This window comes from Rhinopithecus bieti, unplaced genomic scaffold (assembly GCF_001698545.2).
Source record: "Rhinopithecus bieti isolate Rb0 unplaced genomic scaffold, ASM169854v2 scaffold_28987, whole genome shotgun sequence".
In the NCBI taxonomy this organism is placed as follows: domain Eukaryota; kingdom Metazoa; phylum Chordata; class Mammalia; order Primates; family Cercopithecidae; genus Rhinopithecus; species Rhinopithecus bieti.
Genome location: NW_016812958.1, coordinates 245,609 through 256,587, shown reverse-complemented (window position 1 = coordinate 256,587; position 10,979 = coordinate 245,609).

Below are 10,979 nucleotides of genomic sequence, written 5' to 3'. Positions count from 1 at the left end.
AAAAAAAAAAAAAAAAAAAAAAAAAAAAGTGAGGTGGGAAAGGAGAAACTATTATAGAAAAAAAGAGACTTAAAATGATAGCCAACAAATGAATCAACTACAAAAGACACATTTTTGCATGTCTGTGATAAAGATATTAAAGAATTGTTATTAATTCTAGACATTACATGTTAGGGTTTGAATATGGTTTGTTTTTCTCCACCAAATCTCATATTGAAATTTAATTCCCAGTGTGGCAATTTAGGGAGGTAGGGACTAGTGGCAGGTGTTTGGGTCATAGGGATGGATCCCTCATGAATGGCTTGGTGCCTTTCTCTTGGTAATGAGTGAGTTCTCACTCTCTAGAGACTAGGATGGCTCCTTAGAAAGTGGGTTGTTACAAAGCCGGAATGCCCCTTGGGCTTGGCCGCTCTTCACATATGGCCATTTACCTCTTGACTTCTGCCATGTTTGACTCAGCACAAAAGCCTCACCGTAAGCTGAGCAAGATGTCAACACGATGCTTCTTATACAGTCTGTGGAATGAGCTCATTAAATCTCTTTTCTTCGTAAGTGACCCAATCTCAGGTATTTCTTTCAGCAACACAAAATGGACTAAGACACTATAATAATGACTTGGAATAGAAAAAGCTCTTGTCTGTTAGAGAGAATACTGAAATAATTGCTGGTTAGATATTAGGATATCTTTACCTTAAAATATTCCTATAGACAGCAAACTAAAAAATGAAGTGGGGAACATTAAATAAGACAGGCAAAATGTTGACATTTGCTTAAGACGAATGATGATCTCACAAGGATTTATTATACTCTTTATTCTACTTTTGTGAATATTTAATTTTTTTTTTTTTTTTTTTTTTTTTTTTTTTTTTTTTTTTTTTTGAGACGGAGTCTCGCTCTGTCACCCAGGTTGGAGTGCAGTGGCCGGATCTCGGCGCACTGCAAGCTCCACCTCCCAGGTTCACGCCATTCTCCTGCCTCAGCCTCCCGAGTAGCTGGGACTACAGGCACCCGCCACCTCGCCCAGCTAGTTTTTTTGTATTTTTTAGTAGAGACGGGGTTTCACCGTGTTAGCCAGGATGGTCTCAATCTCCTGACCTCGTGATCCGCCCGTCTCGGCCTCCCAAAGTTCTGGGATTACAGAATATTTAAAAAGTTTTATAAGAAGTTTCCTTTTTCCTCCCGGTGACTCTGTGTTGCAAACCGTGTAACTAATACAAGTAAGCAAAATTACATAAAATAAAACATAGTGCTGTTCCTGAACCTCACCCTGGGAGATTCTGATTCAGCAGGTATGCACTGGGACCTGAAATCTGCATTTTAACAAATTCCTCCAGGGATACTTGGGCAAACTAAAATTTAAGAACCGTTGTTTTAGAGAAGTGGTGCTCAGACTTTAGTGCACATCAGTATCCTCTGGAGAACTTGTTAAAACACAGATACAGATAGCTGGACATCATTCTCAGAGTTTCTGATTCGGATCTGGGGTGGGTGCCTATGAATTAATTTCTAACAAGTTTTCAGGTGATGCTGCTGCTGCTTCCTTGGGATCTGTATTTTGAGAACTGCTGTTCTAGAAGGGAGCTGATTTCTTCCTCATAACTTTCACACTATCTTCCATTTGATTAATTTCTCTACATAAATTAATCCTCATCAAAAGTTAGAAAAGCTTTTGCTCTGTTCATTGATTTTGATCTTTTAAACTTGACTAAACACTTCAAAATGCTTCTTAAATATATTTAGAGAAATATTTACAAAATTTAAGCAGAAAATGTGCACAAAATTAGGCTCAACTCATTTCCTTAATGACTTGCCCTAATTTAAGCTTTCTCCAGACCTGAGAAAACCTAACTGACCTTCAGTCAGAGGTCTTGCTGGAGTTGACTTCTACAGACTTCTCGAAGTTGATTGTTAATATCTTCAGGAATTTTGTATTAGTCAGTGTCTCTTCTGTAGCTTGAAACTGGTCATGGAGGAGTATGTATACCACAAAAATCAACAAATGCTATATATTAGGACTTATTTTGCTGAATCGCCAGCTCCTAAACATTTACCAGCACACCACTGCCTTGAATCCCTTTGTCTGATGCTTATACAGGTTTGTCAGGGATTCAAGACCAGCCACTTTTGAAAAAAAATCTTCTTGAGGTAATTAGAAAGATGATCTCTTCATTTACTTGAGCTTGTTTTGTGCTATGGACTTTAATGAGAGATCTGTGAAAGCTATAAGCTCTCCTAGAAACCAAACGTTCATAAAACATTGCAATACTATTTCAAGGTGTTTATGGACTTCCTGAAATCTACAGAAAAGACACCTCGGGTTAAGTAACTCCTTAAGTGTTTCCTACTTTCTGAAGCCTTTAGGCTTTTTCACAACTTGGCTCCAGTTTCACCTGGAGTTAAAGACATGACCTCATATTTAAGCTTTCTTTCTAGATAAAGACCAGTTTTCTTTTATCCCTTTTAAAAAAATTATTATTTATTGATTTATTTTAATGGACAAAAAAGCATTTATTTATGGTGTACATGATATTTCAATATATGTATAAATTATGGAATGACTAAATCAAATCAACATATATGTTATCTCACATAATTATCCTTTTGTGGTGAGAACATCAAAGTCTACTCTCTTGCTCCAGTCAATGGCACATGCCCATAGGTCCTAGCTACTTAGGAGGCTGAGGTGAGAGGATCACCTGAGGCCAAGAATTTAAGCCTTTGGTGCATTATGTTCATACCTGTGAATAGCGACTGCACTGCAGCCTGGGCAACACAGCAAGACCCCATCTCTAAAACAACAACAACAACAACAACAAGCAAAACTACTCTCTTACCAATTTTTAAGTACATGATATGTTGTTATTAACTATAATCACTGCATTGTGCAATGGATCTTCTGAACTTATGTCTCCTGTCTAACTAAAATTTTGTACCCTTTGACCAACATCTTGAATCCCCACCCACTCCTCCCTCAGACCCTGGCAACCACCATTTTATTCTCTGCTTCTATTTTTATTTAAAATAGAAGTTCAATTAGAAAGTTAAATAAAATAGTTCAATTGTATTTAAAATCCACATGTAAGTGATATAATTTGGTACTTGTCTTTCTGTGCCTGATTTATTTCACTTAGCATAATGTCTTCTAGGTTCATCCGTGTTGTCAAAAATGACAAAATTTTCTTCTTTTTAAGGTTGAATAATATACAACTGTATATATATACCACATTTTCTTTATCCAGTCACCTGTTGATAGACACTTTGGGTGCTTTTATGTCGTGGCTGTTGTGAATAATGCTGCAATAAACATGGGAGTATAGATGTCTTTTTGACATACTGCTTTTATTTCCTCTGGATATATATCAAGTAATGGGACTGTTAGATCATATTATAGTTCTAATTTTAATGGAACCTTTTTCTGTAATGGAATACTGGATGTTTCTATTACTTCTTTCTACCGACACAACTTGGCATCAGTACTCAGCTTTTTTGATTTCTTTGGTTTTTAGAGAGACAGGGTTAGAAAACATAATATTATGGCAACCTATGTCCTATGTTTGTCAGAGTAACTTTCCTTTCTTTAGTCTGGAGTATTTTTCTCCACATGTACTGGTCCTTTTCTTTAGCTCATTGAGGCTATAGCCTAGCTCATTTCTTGCTCAAATGTGTGCACAACTTCCTCTGAAACACAGAAATCTTCAGCTTTCCCACAAATCCTTTTTTTTTTTTTTTTTTGTTTTTTTTGTTTTGTTTTTTTTGTTTTTGAGGCAGAGTCTTGCTCTCTTGCCCAGGCTGGAGTGCAGTGGCATGATCTCAATGAGCTCAGTTCATTGTAACCTCTGCCTCCTGGGTTCAAGCAATTCTTGTGCCTCAGCCTCCCAAGAAGCTGGGATTACAGGCATGCACTACGATGCCTGGCTAACTTTTATATTTTTGGTAGAGAAGAGGTTTTGTCATGTTGGCCAGGAGGGTCTCAAACATCTGGCCTCAAGCAATTTGCCCGCCTCGGCCTCCCAAAGTGCTGGGATTACACGTGTAAGCTACTGTGCCCAGCCTCATAAATCTTAATATTGTATCTCTGACAAAGACTTTCTTATTTCAAGAGCTCAATATTCTATTATCCATCACTTTAAAACAGATTATAGCATTTTTTAAAATTTATTTTTTATTTCAATAGGTTTTCGGGAAACAAGTGGTGTTTGGCTATATGAATAAGTTCTTTAGTGGTGATTTCTGAGATTTTTATGCACCCGTCACCTGAGCAGTGTACACTGCACCCAATGTGTAGTCTCTTATCTCTCGCTACCCCACACTTTCCCCAAGTGTTCGAAGTGTCGTTCTTATGCTTTTGAGTCCTCACAGCTTAGCTTCCACATATAAATGAGAGCATACAATGTTTGATTTTCCATTCCTGAGTTACTTCACTTAGAACAATAGTCTCCGATTCCATCTGGTTTGCTGCAAATACCATTATTTCATTCCTTTTTATGGCTGAGTAGTGTTCTATGGTATATATACATATACCACATTTTCTTTATCCACTCATTGATTGATGGGCATCTGGGCTGGTTCTGTATTTTTGCAATTGCAAATTGTGCTGTTATAAACACGTGTGTGGAAGTATCTTTTTCATATAATGACTTTTTTCCCTCTGGGTAAAAACCCTACCTAGTAGTGAGATTGCTGGATCAAATGGTAGATCTACTTTCTGTTCTTTAAGGAATATCCCCACTCTTTTTCACAGTTGTTGTACTAGTTTACATTCCCACCTGAAATGTAAAAGTGTTCTGTTTTCACATCCATGCCAACATCTACTATTTTTTGTTTGGTCATGGCTATTGCAGGAGTGAGGTGGTATTGTGTTGTGATTTTGACTTGCACTTCCTTGATAATTAGTGATGTTGAGCATTTTTCCATATGCTTGTCGGCTATTTGTTTATCTTCTTTTGAGAATTGTCTGTTCATGCCCTTAGCCCACTTTTTGATGGGATTGTTTGTATTTTTTCTTGCTGATTTGTTTGAGTTCTTTGTAGATTCTGGATATTAGTTCTTTGTTGGATGTATAGATTGTGAAGATTTTGTCCCATTCTTGGATTCTCTGTTAACTCTGCTGATTATTTCTTTTGCTGTGCAGAAACTTTTTAGTTTGATTAAGTCCCATCTATTTATCCTTGTTTTTGTTGAATTTGCTTTTGGGTTTTTGGTCATAAAGTCTTTTCCTAAGCCAATATCTAGAAGGATTGTTCCGATGTTGTCTTCTAGAATCTTTATAGTTTCTGGTCTTAGATTTTAGTCTTTGATACATCTTGAGTTGGTTTTTGTATAAGGTGAGAGATGAGAATCCAGTTTCATTCTTCTACACTTGGCTTGCCAATTATCCCCGCACCATTTGTTAAATAGTGTACCCTTTCCACACCTGGTCCAGATTACAATTTCATTCTGAGGCAATACTCCCCCACCTGCCCAACAATTTCCTCTTTGAAAGGTAGCTGGAGCTAAGAGCATTGTCAGAGTGCATGTATCATTTTCTCTATCAGACCTTTCCCAAATTAATCAATGCTTAGGCCTTAGACCCAGAGGGGCCAAAAGGCTGCTTTATTCTCAGTATATAGTTTATCATTCAATCTGCTCCTGACATTAGAAAAAAACTCCAAAAGTTAGATTCAGGCCCTTAAACCCCACAACAGGATTTAATTAACCTTGCCTTCAAGGTGTACAACAATAGAGAAGAGATAGTCAAGGGGCAATGCATTTCTGAGTTACAATTACTTGCCTCTGCTGAGAGACAAAACCCAGCTGCACCTCCAGCACACAGGAACTTCAAAACGCCTAAGCCGCAGCGGTATTCCTACAGGACCTCCTCCCTCAGGATTGTGCTTCAAGTGCTAGGAATCTGGCCATTGAGTCAAGGAATGCCCGCAGCCCAGGATTCCTCCCAAGTGGTATTCCATCTGTGCAGGGACCCACTGGAAATCAGACTGCCCAGCTCACCCGGCAGCCACTCCCAGAGCCCCTAAAGCTCTGGCGCAAGGCTCTCTGGCTCCTTCCCAGATCTGCTCTGCTTAGCGGCTGAAGACTGATGCTGCCTCATCGCCTCGGAAGCCCCCTGCACCATCACGGATGCCGAGCTTCAGGTAACTCTAACAGTGGAGGTAAGTCCATCTCCTTTTTAATTGATATGGGGGCTACCCACTCCACATGACTTTCTTTTCAAGGGCCTGTTTCCCTTGCCCCCATAACTGTTGTGGGTATGGATGGCCAGGCTTCTAAACCTCTTAAAACTCTCCAACTTTGGTGCCAACTTGGACAACATTCTTTTATGCACTCCTTTTTAGTTATCCCCACCTGCCCAGTTGCCTTATTAGGTCAAGATGTATTAACAGAATTATCCGCTACCCTGACTGTTCCTGGACTACAGCCACATCTCATTGCCGCCCTTCTTCCCAACCCAAAGCCTCTTTTGCATCCTCCCCTTGTATCTCCCCACCTTAATCCACAAGTATGGGATACCTCTACTTCTTTGGCAACCAACCATGCACCCCTTACCATTCCATTAAAACCTAATCACCCTTACTCCACTCAATGCCAGTATCCCATCCCACAGCGGGCTTTAAAGTGACTGAACCCTGTTATCACTAGCCTGTTAGAGCATGGCCTTTTAAAGCCTACAAATTCTCCTTACAATTCCCCTATCCTACCCGTCCAGAAACTGGACAAGTCCTACAGGCTAGTTCAAGACTTTTGCCTCATAAATCAGATTGTCTTTCCCATCCATCCTGTTTTGCCAAACCCTTATACTCTCCTCTCTTCAATACTCCCTTCCACAACTCATTATTCTGTTATCAACCTCAATGATACCTTCTTTACCATCCCGTTACATCCCTCCTCCCAACCTCTTTTTACCTTTACTTCGACTGACACTGACACCCACCAGTCCCAGCAACTCACCTGGACTGTCCTACCCCAAGGTTTCAGGGACAACCCACACTACTTTGGTCAGGCTCTCTCTCATGACTGACTTTCTTTCTGCCTGTTTGCCTCCCACCTTATTCAATATGTTGATGAATTTCTTCTTTGTAGCCCTCTTAACAATCTTCCCAGGAGGACACTACCCTACTTCTTGAACATCTCTACTCAAAGGGGTACCAAGTATTCCCCTCTAAGGCTCAAATTTCTTCCCCTAATGTTACATATCTTGGCATAGTCATCCATCAACATACATGTGCTCTTCCTGCAGACTGTGTTCAGTTAATCTCCCAGACCCCAATCCCCACCACCAAACAACAATTCCTTTCCTTCTCAGGCATTATTGGATACTTCTGACTCTGGGTACCAGGCTTTGCCATTCTAACCAAACCACTTTACAAGCTCACTAAAGGTGATTTAGCTGATCCCATAGACCCTAAGTCCTTTACCCATTCTTCCTCTCATTCTCTTAAAAAGACCCTAGAAACAGCTGCCACACTAGCACTCCCTGACTTGTCCCAAACTTTTTACTTACACACAGCTGAAATGCAAGGCTGTGCTGCTGGAGTTCTCTTACAGGAGTCAGGCCCATGACTGATAGCCTTTCTACTCAAACAACTTGACCTTACAGTTCTAGGCTGGCCCTCATGTCTATGTGCAGTGGCAGCCACTGCTTTAATACTTCTAGAGGCCCTCAAAATCACCAGCTATGCTCCACTTACCCTCTACAGTTCTCACAACCTTCAAGCATTAATATCCTCCTCACACCTTTCACATTACTGTCTGCCCCCAACTCCTCCAGCTCTATTCACTCTTTATTGAAACCCCAACAGTAACTATTACCCATGGGTCCCATTTCAACCCAGCTTATCACTTAGCACCCAGCACAAGTCCTGAGCCACATGACTGTATCTCCCTAATACACATAGCATCTTCCCCCTTTCCTCATATTTCTGTTCTTCCAATCCCAAATCCAGGCCACACTTGGTTTATTGATGGCAGTTCTTCTAAACCCAACCAATTCTGGCCAGTTAAAGCTAGTTATGCTGTCATGTCTCACACCTCTATTATCGAAGCTACTGCACTTCCTCCCTCCACTACTTCCCAACAAGCTGAACTGATTTCTTTAACTCATGTGCTCTCGCTCACCAAAGGAATGTACATTAACATTTACATCGGCCGGGCGCGGTGGCTCAAGCCTGTAATCCCAGCACTTTGGGAGGCCGAGATGGGCGGATCACAAGGTCAGGAGATCAAGACCATCCTGGCTAACGTAGTGAAACCCTGTCTCTACTAAAACTACAAAAAACTAGCCGGGTGAGGTGGCAGGTGCCTGTAGTCCCAGCTACTCGGGAGGCTGAGGCAGGAGAATGGCGTGAGCCCGGGAAGCGGAGCTTGCAGTGAGCTGAGATCCGGCCACTGCACTCCAGCCTGGGTGACAGAGCGAGACTCCGTCACCAAAAAAAAAAAAAAAAAAAAAAAAACAAACAAAAAAAACATTTACATTGACTGCAAATATGCTTTCCACATCCACCATAACCATGCTGCTATTTGGGCTGAAAGAGGTTTTCTTACCAAACAAGGCTCTTCCGTTATCAATGCTGCTACAATAAAGGCTCTCCTTAAGGCTGCTCTCCTGCCTGCCAAGGCTGGGGTCATTCATTGGAAAGATTATCAGGAACCAACTGACCTTATTGCTAAAGGAATTGCCTACGTGACAGGACAGCAAAAGACATAGCAAATGCCTCCACACCTGCAAATATTCCAGCTCTCACTCCAAAAGGCCAGTATTTTTCTTTCTTCTCTATCACCCCCACCTACTCCTCTTCTGAAAACCTGCTCTACCACTCTTTTCCAACTCAGCGAAAGTGGTTCTTAGGTCATGGAAAATTCATTCTTCCTCAGCTTAATCCAGGAGACAAAGATTATTTTATTTATTATCTCTCCTGCATAGGATCTGCAATCAGAACTATTACACTTCTCCACTCACACCTATGGAAAAAGGGTAATATAATAGATCTTTGGCTTAACAACAGGGAATCCTATTCATATGATGGGAAATGGGGACAAAGAACTTTGGTACGTAAAACATTATTCCTTCCTTGGCCTAAAAAACTCACTGCCACCTACCTTAAAGCTATTATGCTTAATTGCTATTTAAAAAAAGATTCTATTAGGACAATTCCAAACTCAAAAATATTCTAACTGGTGCCTTGTTAACCACACAAAATTGTACCCAAAAACTTTCCAGACCAACTTGTTATAAAATTAAATTTTCTTTAGGTGTCCACACCACCCCTAAGTCATGCCTGAAGTAGCCCTGAGAAACATCACCCCTACCCCAATAACCCTCAGTAAAAACTTACATTTTCTGTATCTTTTCTTATAACTTTATATTTTATAAATAAAAAGACAGGAATGTCAGGCCTCTGAGCTGAAGCTCAGCCATTATAACCCCTGTGACCTCACATATACATCCAGATAGCCTGCAGGAGCCAAGAAGTCTGGAGCAGCCAAAAACCACATAGAAGTAAAACAGCCAGTTCCTGCCTTAATTAACCCACCTCATGACATTCTACCATTATGACTTGTTCCTACCCTGCCCCAACTGATCAATCAACCCTGTGACATTCTTCTTCTGGACAATGAGTCCCATGATCTCTCCACCATGCACCTTGTAATCTCCTCCCCTGCTAACAATAGAAAAACACCACCTTTAATTGTAACTTTCCACTGCCTACCCAAGCCCTATAAAGCTGGCCCTCTCCTATCTCCCTTCACTGACTCTTTTTTCAGACTCAGCCCACTTGTACCCAAGTGAATAAATAGGCTTGGTGCTCACACAGAGCCTGTTTGGTGGTCTCTTCACACGAACGTGCTTGACACTCACCTTATGTTTTTGTTTGCTTTGTTGAAGATCAGTTGGCTCTAAGTATTTGGCTTTCTTTCTGAGTTCTTTATTCTGTTCCGTTGGTCTATGTGCCTATTTTTATACCAGTCCCATGTTGTTTTGGTGACTATGACCTTATAGTTTAGCTTGAAGTCAGGTAATGTGATGCCTCCAGATTTTTTTCTTTTTGCTTAGTCTTGCAAAAAGCAAGACTATGTAGACTCTTTTTTGGTTCCATATGAATTTTAGGATCTTTTTGCTACTTCTGTGAAGAATGATGATGGTATTACTGGTGGAGGATGTCCAGATTCTTGGCATCTTGAACAAAGAATTGGACAAAATGCACAAAGCAAGGAAAGCAAAAGCAGAGATTTATTGAAAATGAAAGTACATTCCACAGGGTGGGAATGGGCCTAAGCACAGGGGCTCAAGAGACTCAGTTACAGAATTTTCTGGGATTTCAGTACTCTTCTAGAGTTTTCCTATTGGTTACTTGGTGCATGCTCTATGTAAATGAAGAGAATGAAGTGAAGTTAGAGAGTCATTTACTCAGAATACACCCTGTGTATATGGAGAGGATGTTACTTGGTGTGTATGATCTACGTAAATGGAGAGGATGAATGTGAAGTTACAAAGTGTAAATTGTGTAAGTGGAGAGGATGAAGTGAATTTACAAAACCATTCATATTCCTGTCATTGCTGAAGTGCTTCCATTTGATTTAGTTCTAGGAAGTCAGCCTGTATCAGTCTTATGTTCCCTGCCTCCAGGCACTATTCTCCAGCCTCAGTGATATTTCAGTGGAAATTGCATTGAATTTGTAAGTTCCTTTTGGCAATGTGGCCATTTTCACAATATTGATTCTACCCATCCATGAGCATGGGATGTGTGTCATCCATGATTTCTTTCAGCAGTGTTTTGTAGTTTTCCTTGTAGAGGTCTTTCACCTCCTTGGTTAGATATATTCCTACGTATTTTATTGTTTTTGCAGCTTTTGTGAAAGAGGTTGAGTTCTTGATTTGATTCTCAGTTTGGTCACTGTTGGTGTATAGCAGAACTACTGATCTGTGCACATTAATGTTGTATCCTGAAACTTTGCTGAATCTATTTAACAGGTCCAGGAGCTTT